Source organism: Lepisma saccharinum, chromosome 18 (assembly GCF_977018435.1).
Source record: "Lepisma saccharinum chromosome 18, izLepSacc3.1, whole genome shotgun sequence".
In the NCBI taxonomy this organism is placed as follows: domain Eukaryota; kingdom Metazoa; phylum Arthropoda; class Insecta; order Zygentoma; family Lepismatidae; genus Lepisma; species Lepisma saccharinum.
This window is the reverse complement of record NC_139246.1, coordinates 14,683,359-14,695,278: the sequence shown is the minus strand read 5'-3', so window position 1 is coordinate 14,695,278 and position 11,920 is coordinate 14,683,359.

The window sequence follows — 11,920 nt, the reverse complement described above, 5'->3', positions numbered from 1 at the left end:
TTTCCAGATTTTTGTAAAATGCAAATTTCAAATGAAGTAATGGAGCGTGACAATAACGGGGGAACCGTAAAACGAGCAACTGCCGTTCCAGTTTATCACAGACGCACTGGGACATGCGAATGTATGCGGGTGGAGGTTAGGATACATTCGGCGGTTCCCCTCTTATTGGTCGGACATTGTCATGAAGCAAGACAATACCCGAAGACAGCATGTCTCTCCGGCACATAGCTCATTCGACGGTGAATTTCCGCTGCATTGTGCGCCTGTAGAAATCGTATCACACTACGCACCTCGCACTTGACGGGAGAGTCGATTGTGGCCGACATCTCTACGCGCCCGTCGCTCAGCTTCAACTGAAGCGTTGGCCTTGGCAGTGGTGGTGGTAGTGGCAGGAGGGACGCCAATCACGCTGCTTGACGCCCCGCTTCCTAGCGCTTCACGGGCCTCCTGGTGGCACCATCGGAGGTTGAAAAAAAATAGACCTCATATTTATTCTACATTGAACGTCCCATAATTTGAGTTTGTTAATTTACATTTTAAAATTATTATATATAAATCTACAAACTGTTCTTTGAACAATTCAATATGAAATTTAATATATTCCATATTTCACAGACATTCTAAGGAAGACTTAACCATAAGGCTTGATTCACATTTACGCTCAAGCAACACTCGGGTCACTCTCCCCTAACGCTCCGCTCACGGTCAGGGGGTCGACCAAGCTTCGCTCCCGTCAAGGTACGATCAACATGGCTGGTGTTGGTTTCTTCACAGACTACACCGATTTTTCTGTATAAAAAGCCTGTCGATTGTGATAAGTGTAGGGTGTTTTTTAGAGTGATAGAACTTTGAATTGAATAAAACACATAAAATATTAAGTTTGAAGCCAATTGTGTGTATTATCCAGGAGACCACACCGACATTATGAAAGTAAGAAAACAGCTCGTCCCTTCATGACACTACCCGATGGGATCAACTCAAATAATAATAACAATAATAATAATTATAGTAGTGTAATTGATACTATAACCAGCGCACTTATAGCGTACAAATGATGAGCCCCCCTCAAGCAGATTTGGCTACACTTAAACCTAGCTCAACATGCCCATATGAGTTTTTTGCTCAAGTGTAGCACCCCGTCTAATCCAAGATTTTTGTAAAAATGCCCGAAACTACAGTGTACAAATGATGAGCCCCCCTCAAGCAGAATTGGCCACACTTAAAACAAGCTCAACATGCCCATATGAGTTTTTTGCTCAAGTGTAGCACCCCGTCTAATCCAAGATTTTTGTAAAAATGCCCTCGGGAAGTTCCTGAGAAAGTATGACCCCCCTCAGATTGATTTGCCTACACTTATAAAAGGCACTTCTGTCAGATTGTTGTCCATAATCCTGTCAAAAATATGCCCCTCTTGATATTTTTTTTGCCCACACCTAAAACTAAGCCCCCCCCCACACACACACACCCACACACACACACACACACAAAGCACATTGTTGAACCCAACTGATATTTTTTATTAAGTATAGAGTTTTGATTTGAACCCCAAGAAATTTTATATAAATACCAAAGCCAAAAATATTCACACACATACACACACACACACTAAATATACAAAACACACTGCTGAACCCAACTGATATTTTTTTATTAAGCATAGAATTTTGATTTGGATCCCAAGAAATTTTATATAATAAACAACAATAAAAATGCCAAATCAAAAATATTGTAATCAATGCAATAAGAATATATCCAGCCCCAATTGGGCTAAGCATCAAAAGATTTGTAATCCAGACAAATGCAGAACTCCCACAAAAATTTGCCCTAAATGCTATAGAAAATATAACATGAAATATTTCACTTATGCTTGTTCTGCACAGTCATCAACATTTCCAAACAAAATTGAATGGAAATATTTGTGTGATTGCCCTCTATAATTTAGATTGCAAGGCCATATTTTGTAATTTTCTAGACCAGGAGCTAGACCCTGTGCACCAGAAACAGGCCATAAAATGCCTCTCCACAAATTATGTGAGCATCATGGAGCACACAATACACTTTACAATTTTGAGAATCTCAATTTAAATTCAGGAACAAGAGATTTGGATTTGATGTATCTCGAAATATATCTTTTTTCAAAAACTGTTTGCATCTTGAATCAACCTGCAAACAATATTACATGTTAGGCTGGGCTATCTCAACAGCAGAGGCATGCAGCTTAGTGGTTTCCCGCACTCACACTCTGTAAATACATTCCATGATTTTATTATCCTATTAAAGCACCCAATGCTGCAATTTTTAAATTTTTGCTGAAGAAGATACATGATTATCTCAGTCATGTTCAACATCCGAGAATTGTATGCATCAAAATATTGCAGGTGATGATTAAAATCTGCACCACTATACAACATTCCACTATCTGTTGTAACAAATTCTGCCTTTTGGAACATATCCAGATGCATTATCAAAAATCTAAAATGTTTCCAGTTTGAGCTCTGATTGGGAGGAATCTCAAAATCATAGAATCTCCCCACACTTGCATGATTTGAAAACCATCCTCCATAATAGGAAAAATCAATATAATAATAAAAAACAACAAACTGTCCCACAATTCTCCTGCAAGAATTATATTTGTGGCACTCAAAATCAGTGATGTATTTCAAGTTTAGATAATTGAATTTTTGTGTGCTGTTCAGGGCCCAGCGGAACTCTGTTTCATTATTGATTGAAAATAAATCATACTCTGAGAGTGTTGAGAATCTAATTTTGAAATCAGGAAGAAGAGATTCAGATCTAATATATTTTGCAACATCTCTTCTGTCAAAAAATGACATGAGCATTGATCCTATTGTGCACGTACACAATTGTGGAGAGCAATCATGTAGATATAAACAGAAATTGTACATGGCTCTGTGTACCTCCCGATCAGAATTTGAGGTTGAGATTTGAAGATTGCAAAAAATTGCAGTTTAAAGGTTCAAAATATCTCAAATCATGAAATTTTATCTTCAAACTCAGCAAATACAGAATAATCTCATTTGCATTTATGACCCCTGAGATATATTTTCCCCTTCTAACAAAATCCGCACCAGAAAACACCAAGCCTCTATCTGTGGTTACAAATTCAAAATCATCATAGGATTTCAAATAAGTATCATAATTTAAATGTTTCCAGTTCTCAGATATGTCAAATGGGATATGAAAACAATACATTGATTCAAAATATTTTGTTGTGAACCAATATTTTTTTCTGTAACAATCATAAAAACCTACAAACAGCCCAACAATTCTCCTGTGCAACAGATATATCTATTTTTCCTTCTTGCCCAACAATCCCAGATGTATGCATCCAAATTCATGGTCACTGTCAAGCACCCACCTAAATTCTGTCTCATTTCTAACTGCAAACACATCATATTCACATAAATCGGAAAATGCAAGCTTGAACCTTTCCAACAGTGATTCCGATTGTATATATTGTGACAAATTCCTTCTCTCAAAAAATATTGCAACAAGTGCTGTGTGTTATCCTTCTAAAACAATGACACATTCAAAAATGCAATGCTGTAATTTTTTAAGAGCATGCCCAACACTATGCTTAATAATATTGTTCCTTTGCTGCTGATAATCCCGATTTATTTCCAAATCACACTGCCCGGGATACATGTTTGCTGAACAATATTGCAAAATTGGAACTGTAGCAACTATGTATGTATTATTGGGAGCTTAGATAATTGTTCCCCACACCTGCATGTTTTATTCCAAGAGGTTTTGTCTAGGCACAGTGCAAGGCACTTACTGCTGCAATTTCTGAATTTTTGCCTCAGAAAATACAGAACAAGCTCATTCAGGTATTTGTGCTTTAAATACCCAACAAGATCCGGGTGGAAATCATCTGCACTGAACAAGTGCCCATCATCTGTGGTCACAAATTCAATATTCCTATTAAACAGATTGGGATTGGAAATTATTCTGTTCAAAAATTTAAAATGCATCCAATTTAAGCTCTGATCAGCCATGAGCTCTAAATCATAATCTTCATACCCATCACAACAATTGCTGTACCAACATTCATCAAACAATTTCAACCTGCAGAAATAATAATAGCTCCCAGTGTGGTGATGCACAAACAATCCACAAATTCTCTTAAACTTGTTGTACATAAATTTTTCAAACTTGCTTACATCCTTCAGTGACAAGTATTGAAAATTCTTGTCACTGTTAAGAACCCAGTGCATTTCAGTCTCATTCTGAACTGCAAACAAATTATACTCGGACAGGTTCAGGAACCTAAGCCTAAAATCTTGAACAAGTGATTCGGATTTTATGTATTTTGAAATTCCTCTTCTGTCAAAAAAAATTCTGCATTATGACAAGCTTAGTGGCAATGTGAACAATTCCCTGTCACATTGGCATGTATTTTGTATGTTGTGCGCTTCAAGTGACAGGCATATGCATTCATGCTCACAATTTTTAAATTTTTGCCTAAACATATACATTAGAATCTCACTGAAATTTGTATATTTTGAAAATTTGTTCATGCCTGGCTTAAAATCTTCAAGTCGATACAAATTGCCCTCATCTGTGGTGATATATTCAATATGATTCAGGGGTAGAGGTACAGAAATTCTGTTGGTGATATTATAGTGGATCCAGTTTAGACTCTGTGGCATAATTATATCCATTCTGTACACAAAACAATTCTCATTGCAATTGTTGTACCAGTAATCATCATACATTGCAAATCCACAATGCCAATAATAATACTCTACAGAAAAATGCACAAAAAATCCAACAATTTTTTTGCATGTATTGAACATGGATATTTCAAATCTTATTAGGGATTTCAGGGACAGGTAGTGAAAGGCAAAATCACTTGAAAGCACCTATTGCATTTCAGTTTCATTCCCAACAGAGAACAGGTCATGCTCGGACAGATTCAAGAACCTAAGCCTGAAATCCCCAATAAGTGATTGTGATTTGATGTATTTTGAAATTGCTCTTCTGTCAAAAAAATTCTGCATATTTAATAATTACACACTGGCATGAATATGCAAGGAACAGAATCATGAAAACCCATTACTCAATGCATTCCGATACAGCCTCATTGTTTATGATTGTTGCAAATTTTGAGATGAAACTGTTTTTATGTGATTCAAGGCCCATCAAAGATATTACACAGTGAACAATTACAGTGTCACTTGTTTCAACCAAAACAATATTGTATATGAGATGGGGTAATTTTTTCAATTTAATATATTCCAATCTGTCAAGTTGCATGAAGCACTCAACTGCAAGAACCCTCTCGGTGTTATTTTTTGCTGTTCTGAAAAGGAGGTAGCATGAAACAATGGCATTTACAGATTCTGAATTGTATATAATTTTTGTAGAGAAACAATCAACATAGTTGATAGAGCTCATATAATTAGATTTTTCTGCTGAGGTCTTGGAATTTTTGATGAATGCATATCCTATATTCTCTATGTATTCATATGTGATGATATTATCAGGTGCTTTGTCCTTTAATTCTACAAAATATATTTTTGTTGTTCCTACAAGGGTCATAACATAAAAATCATCATAGTACCCAACCTCAGAGTATACATACCTGAGCAACTGATTGTATTTGTGGGTATTGAGCTTGAACAGATTGATCTTATTTTCAGGGGGGCTCACAATGTTGTCACAGAACCTGAGGATCCCATCACTGCTCAGGGATGTGCTTAGCTCAGGTCTGAAAATCTTGTTGACATAACATTTTGTGCCTTTATTTGAAATTTTAACAACAATTTTGAAATCTACAAGGCTTATCTCTGTGACATAATTCCCCAGGATGCTGACAAGTTGTTGATTTGTATTCAATGCATCTATGATGCTCACTTGCATAATTTGTGTGGGGACATATGGGTTCTCTTCAAAACAAACAGTTCTGTGATTAAAATTATCTGAAAAATCTCTTGCATTTGTTTCATATATACTGTAGACAAGATACTGATTGTTTATATATTTTACAATATAATATTCAGACATCTTGCAAGTGGGGGCAACAGAATATCTATGGGTTATATTTATATCTAGGCTTTCACTATTCTGTACAGTCAATATGTTGGGAACAAAAAATTCATTCTATACCTTCAATCCTGTTTCTGCTCTATTTCTGCACTCCCTGCTGTCCCTGCTGTGTCTGTTGTTTCTGCTGTGTCTGTTGTTTCTGCTGTGTCTGAAAATATTTTTAATTTAAATAATTGTTTCCCACAATTGTTTCCCACAATTGCATCTTCTGCTAAGATTATTCCCACCTAGAATTTTTGCAATACAATCAGAATCACAATCTTTGAATTTTTGTCTTATGAAATACATTATAATCTCATTCAGGTATATATGTTTAGAGTACCACACACAATCAGGATCAAAATCATCCCCACTATACAAATGGCCAGCATCTGTTGTGACAAATTCAATATCATTATAAATTGTAGATATTCTAAATTTGTAATGCATCCAATTCAAGCTTGGATATGAATCAACCCTCATCCTATGCTCTGAAAACAAATTGTAGCAATTTCCCCACCAGTGATTCCTAAACACTTTGAGCATGAAATAATACCCGTAATCATCTGTGTAAAAATTCACAAAATATCCAGCAATTCTGCCATAATTATTGTACACAATTTTTTCAAACTTGCTTATATATTTAAGGCATAGGTAGTGAAAAGGCAATTCACTGTTAAGCACCCATTGCATCTCTGTTTCATTGCAAACTGCAAACAGGTCATACTCAGAGAATCCAGATAATCTGATTCTGATATTTTCCACCATTGTTCATATATAAACGTTTCAACGTATGTTCAACATTTATAGGAACAATGGTGGAAAATATCAGAATCAGATTATCTGGATTCTCTGAGTATGACCTGTTTGCAGTTTGCAATGAAACAGAGATGCAATGGGTGCTTAACAGTGAATTGCCTTTTCACTACCTATGCCTTAAATATATAAGCAAGTTTGAAAAAATTGTGTACAATAATTATGGCAGAATTGCTGGATATTTTGTGAATTTTTACACAGATGATTACGGGTATTATTTCATGCTCAAAGTGTTTAGGAATCACTGGTGGGGAAATTGCTACAATTTGTTTTCAGAGCATAGGATGAGGGTTGATTCATATCCAAGCTTGAATTGGATGCATTACAAATTTAGAATATCTACAATTTATAATGATATTGAATTTGTCACAACAGATGCTGGCCATTTGTATAGTGGGGATGATTTTGATCCTGATTGTGTGTGGTACTCTAAACATATATACCTGAATGAGATTATAATGTATTTTATAAGACAAAAATTCAAAGATTGTGATTCTGATTGTATTGCAAAAATTCTAGGTGGGAATAATCTTAGCAGAAGATGCAATTGTGGGAAACAATTGTGGGAAACAATTATTTAAATTAAAAATATTTTCAGACACAGCAGAAACAACAGACACAGCAGAAACAACAGACACAGCAGGGACAGCAGGGAGTGCAGAAATAGAGCAGAAACAGGATTGAAGGTATAGAATGAATTTTTTGTTCCCAACATATTGACTGTACAGAATAGTAAAAGCCTAGATATAAATATAACCCATAGATATTCTGTTGCCCCCACTTGCAAGATGTCTGAATATTATATTGTAAAATATATAAACAATCAGTATCTTGTCTACAGTATATATGAAACAAATGCAAGAGATTTTTCAGATAATTTTAATCACAGAACTGTTTGTTTTGAAGAGAACCCATATGTCCCCACACAAATTATGCAAGTGAGCATCATAGATGCATTGAATACAAATCAACAACTTGTCAGCATCCTGGGGAATTATGTCACAGAGATAAGCCTTGTAGATTTCAAAATTGTTGTTAAAATTTCAAATAAAGGCACAAAATGTTATGTCAACAAGATTTTCAGACCTGAGCTAAGCACATCCCTGAGCAGTGATGGGATCCTCAGGTTCTGTGACAACATTGTGAGCCCCCCTGAAAATAAGATCAATCTGTTCAAGCTCAATACCCACAAATACAATCAGTTGCTCAGGTATGTATACTCTGAGGTTGGGTACTATGATGATTTTTATGTTATGACCCTTGTAGGAACAACAAAAATATATTTTGTAGAATTAAAGGACAAAGCACCTGATAATATCATCACATATGAATACATAGAGAATATAGGATATGCATTCATCAAAAATTCCAAGACCTCAGCAGAAAAAATCTAATTATATGAGCTCTATCAACTATGTTGATTGTTTCTCTACAAAAATTATATACAATTCAGAATCTGTAAATGCCATTGTTTCATGCTACCTCCTTTTCAGAACAGCAAAAAATAACACCGAGAGGGTTCTTGCAGTTGAGTGCTTCATGCAACTTGACAGATTGGAATATATTAAATTGAAAAAATTACCCCATCTCATATACAATATTGTTTTGGATGAAACAAGTGACACTGTAATTGTTCACTGTGTAATATCTTTGATGGGCCTTGAATCACATAAAAACAGTTTCATCTCAAAATTTGCAACAATCATAAACAATGAGGCTGTATCGGAATGCATTGAGTAATGGGTTTTCATGATTCTGTTCCTTGCATGTTCATGCCAGTGTGTAATTATTAAATATGCAGAATTTTTTTGACAGAAGAGCAATTTCAAAATACATCAAATCACAATCACTTATTGGGGATTTCAGGCTTAGGTTCTTGAATCTGTCCGAGCATGACCTGTTCTCTGTTGGGAATGAAACTGAAATGCAATAGGTGCTTTCAAGTGATTTTGCCTTTCACTACCTGTCCCTGAAATCCCTAATAAGATTTGAAATATCCATGTTCAATACATGCAAAAAAATTGTTGGATTTTTTGTGCATTATTCTGTAGAGTATTATTATTGGCATTGTGGATTTGCAATGTATGATGATTACTGGTACAACAATTGCAATGAGAATTGTTTTGTGTACAGAATGGATATAATTATGCCACAGAGTCTAAACTGGATCCACTATAATATCACCAACAGAATTTCTGTACCTCTACCCCTGAATCATATTGAATATATCACCACAGATGAGGGCAATTTGTATCGACTTGAAGATTTTAAGCCAGGCATGAACAAATTTTCAAAATATACAAATTTCAGTGAGATTCTAATGTATATGTTTAGGCAAAAATTTAAAAATTGTGAGCATGAATGCATATGCCTGTCACTTGAAGCGCACAACATACAAAATACATGCCAATGTGACAGGGAATTGTTCACATTGCCACTAAGCTTGTCATAATGCAGAATTTTTTTTGACAGAAGAGGAATTTCAAAATACATAAAATCCGAATCACTTGTTCAAGATTTTAGGCTTAGGTTCCTGAACCTGTCCGAGTATAATTTGTTTGCAGTTCAGAATGAGACTGAAATGCACTGGGTTCTTAACAGTGACAAGAATTTTCAATACTTGTCACTGAAGGATGTAAGCAAGTTTGAAAAATTTATGTACAACAAGTTTAAGAGAATTTGTGGATTGTTTGTGCATCACCACACTGGGAGCTATTATTATTTCTGCAGGTTGAAATTGTTTGATGAATGTTGGTACAGCAATTGTTGTGATGGGTATGAAGATTATGATTTAGAGCTCATGGCTGATCAGAGCTTAAATTGGATGCATTTTAAATTTTTGAACAGAATAATTTCCAATCCCAATCTGTTTAATAGGAATATTGAATTTGTGACCACAGATGATGGGCACTTGTTCAGTGCAGATGATTTCCACCCGGATCTTGTTGGGTATTTAAAGCACAAATACCTGAATGAGCTTGTTCTGTATTTTCTGAGGCAAAAATTCAGAAATTGCAGCAGTAAGTGCCTTGCACTGTGCCTAGACAAAACCTCTTGGAATAAAACATGCAGGTGTGGGGAACAATTATCTAAGCTCCCAATAATACATACATAGTTGCTACAGTTCCAATTTTGCAATATTGTTCAGCAAACATGTATCCCGGGCAGTGTGATTTGGAAATAAATCGGGATTATCAGCAGCAAAGGAACAATATTATTAAGCATAGTGTTGGGCATGCTCTTAAAAAATTACAGCATTGCATTTTTGAATGTGTCATTGTTTTAGAAGGATAACACACAGCACTTGTTGCAATATTTTTTGAGAGAAGGAATTTGTCACAATATATACAATCGGAATCACTGTTGGAAAGGTTCAAGCTTGCATTTTCCGATTTATGTGAATATGATGTGTTTGCAGTTAGAAATGAGACAGAATTTAGGTGGGTGCTTGACAGTGACCATGAATTTGGATGCATACATCTGGGATTGTTGGGCAAGAAGGAAAAATAGATATATCTGTTGCACAGGAGAATTGTTGGGCTGTTTGTAGGTTTTTATGATTGTTACAGAAAAAAATATTGGTTCACAACAAAATATTTTGAATCAATGTATTGTTTTCATATCCCATTTGACATATCTGAGAACTGGAAACATTTAAATTATGATACTTATTTGAAATCCTATGATGATTTTGAATTTGTAACCACAGATAGAGGCTTGGTGTTTTCTGGTGCGGATTTTGTTAGAAGGGAAAAATATATCTCAGGGGTCATAAATGCAAATGAGATTATTCTGTATTTGCTGAGTTTGAAGATAAAATTTCATGATTTGAGATATTTTGAACCTTTAAACTGCAATTTTTTGCAATCTTCAAATCTCAACCTCAAATTCTGATCGGGAGGTACACAGAGCCATGTACAATTTCTGTTTATATCTACATGATTGCTCTCCACAATTGTGTAGGTGCACAATAGGATCAATGCTCATGTCATTTTTTGACAGAAGAGATGTTGCAAAATATATTAGATCTGAATCTCTTCTTCCTGATTTCAAAATTAGATTCTCAACACTCTCAGAGTATGATTTATTTTCAATCAATAATGAAACAGAGTTCCGCTGGGCCCTGAACAGCACACAAAAATTCAATTATCTAAACTTGAAATACATCACTGATTTTGAGTGCCACAAATATAATTCTTGCAGGAGAATTGTGGGACAGTTTGTTGTTTTTTATTATTATATTGATTTTTCCTATTATGGAGGATGGTTTTCAAATCATGCAAGTGTGGGGAGATTCTATGATTTTGAGATTCCTCCCAATCAGAGCTCAAACTGGAAACATTTTAGATTTTTGATAATGCATCTGGATATGTTCCAAAAGGCAGAATTTGTTACAACAGATAGTGGAATGTTGTATAGTGGTGCAGATTTTAATCATCACCTGCAATATTTTGATGCATACAATTCTCGGATGTTGAACATGACTGAGATAATCATGTATCTTCTTCAGCAAAAATTTAAAAATTGCAGCATTGGGTGCTTTAATAGGATAATAAAATCATGGAATGTATTTACAGAGTGTGAGTGCGGGAAACCACTAAGCTGCATGCCTCTGCTGTTGAGATAGCCCAGCCTAACATGTAATATTGTTTGCAGGTTGATTCAAGATGCAAACAGTTTTTGAAAAAAGATATATTTCGAGATACATCAAATCCAAATCTCTTGTTCCTGAATTTAAATTGAGATTCTCAAAATTGTAAAGTGTATTGTGTGCTCCATGATGCTCACATAATTTGTGGAGAGGCATTTTATGGCCTGTTTCTGGTGCACAGGGTCTAGCTCCTGGTCTAGAAAATTACAAAATATGGCCTTGCAATCTAAATTATAGAGGGCAATCACACAAATATTTCCATTCAATTTTGTTTGGAAATGTTGATGACTGTGCAGAACAAGCATAAGTGAAATATTTCATGTTATATTTTCTATAGCATTTAGGGCAAATTTTTGTGGGAGTTCTGCATTTGTCTGGATTACAAATCTTTTGATGCTTAGC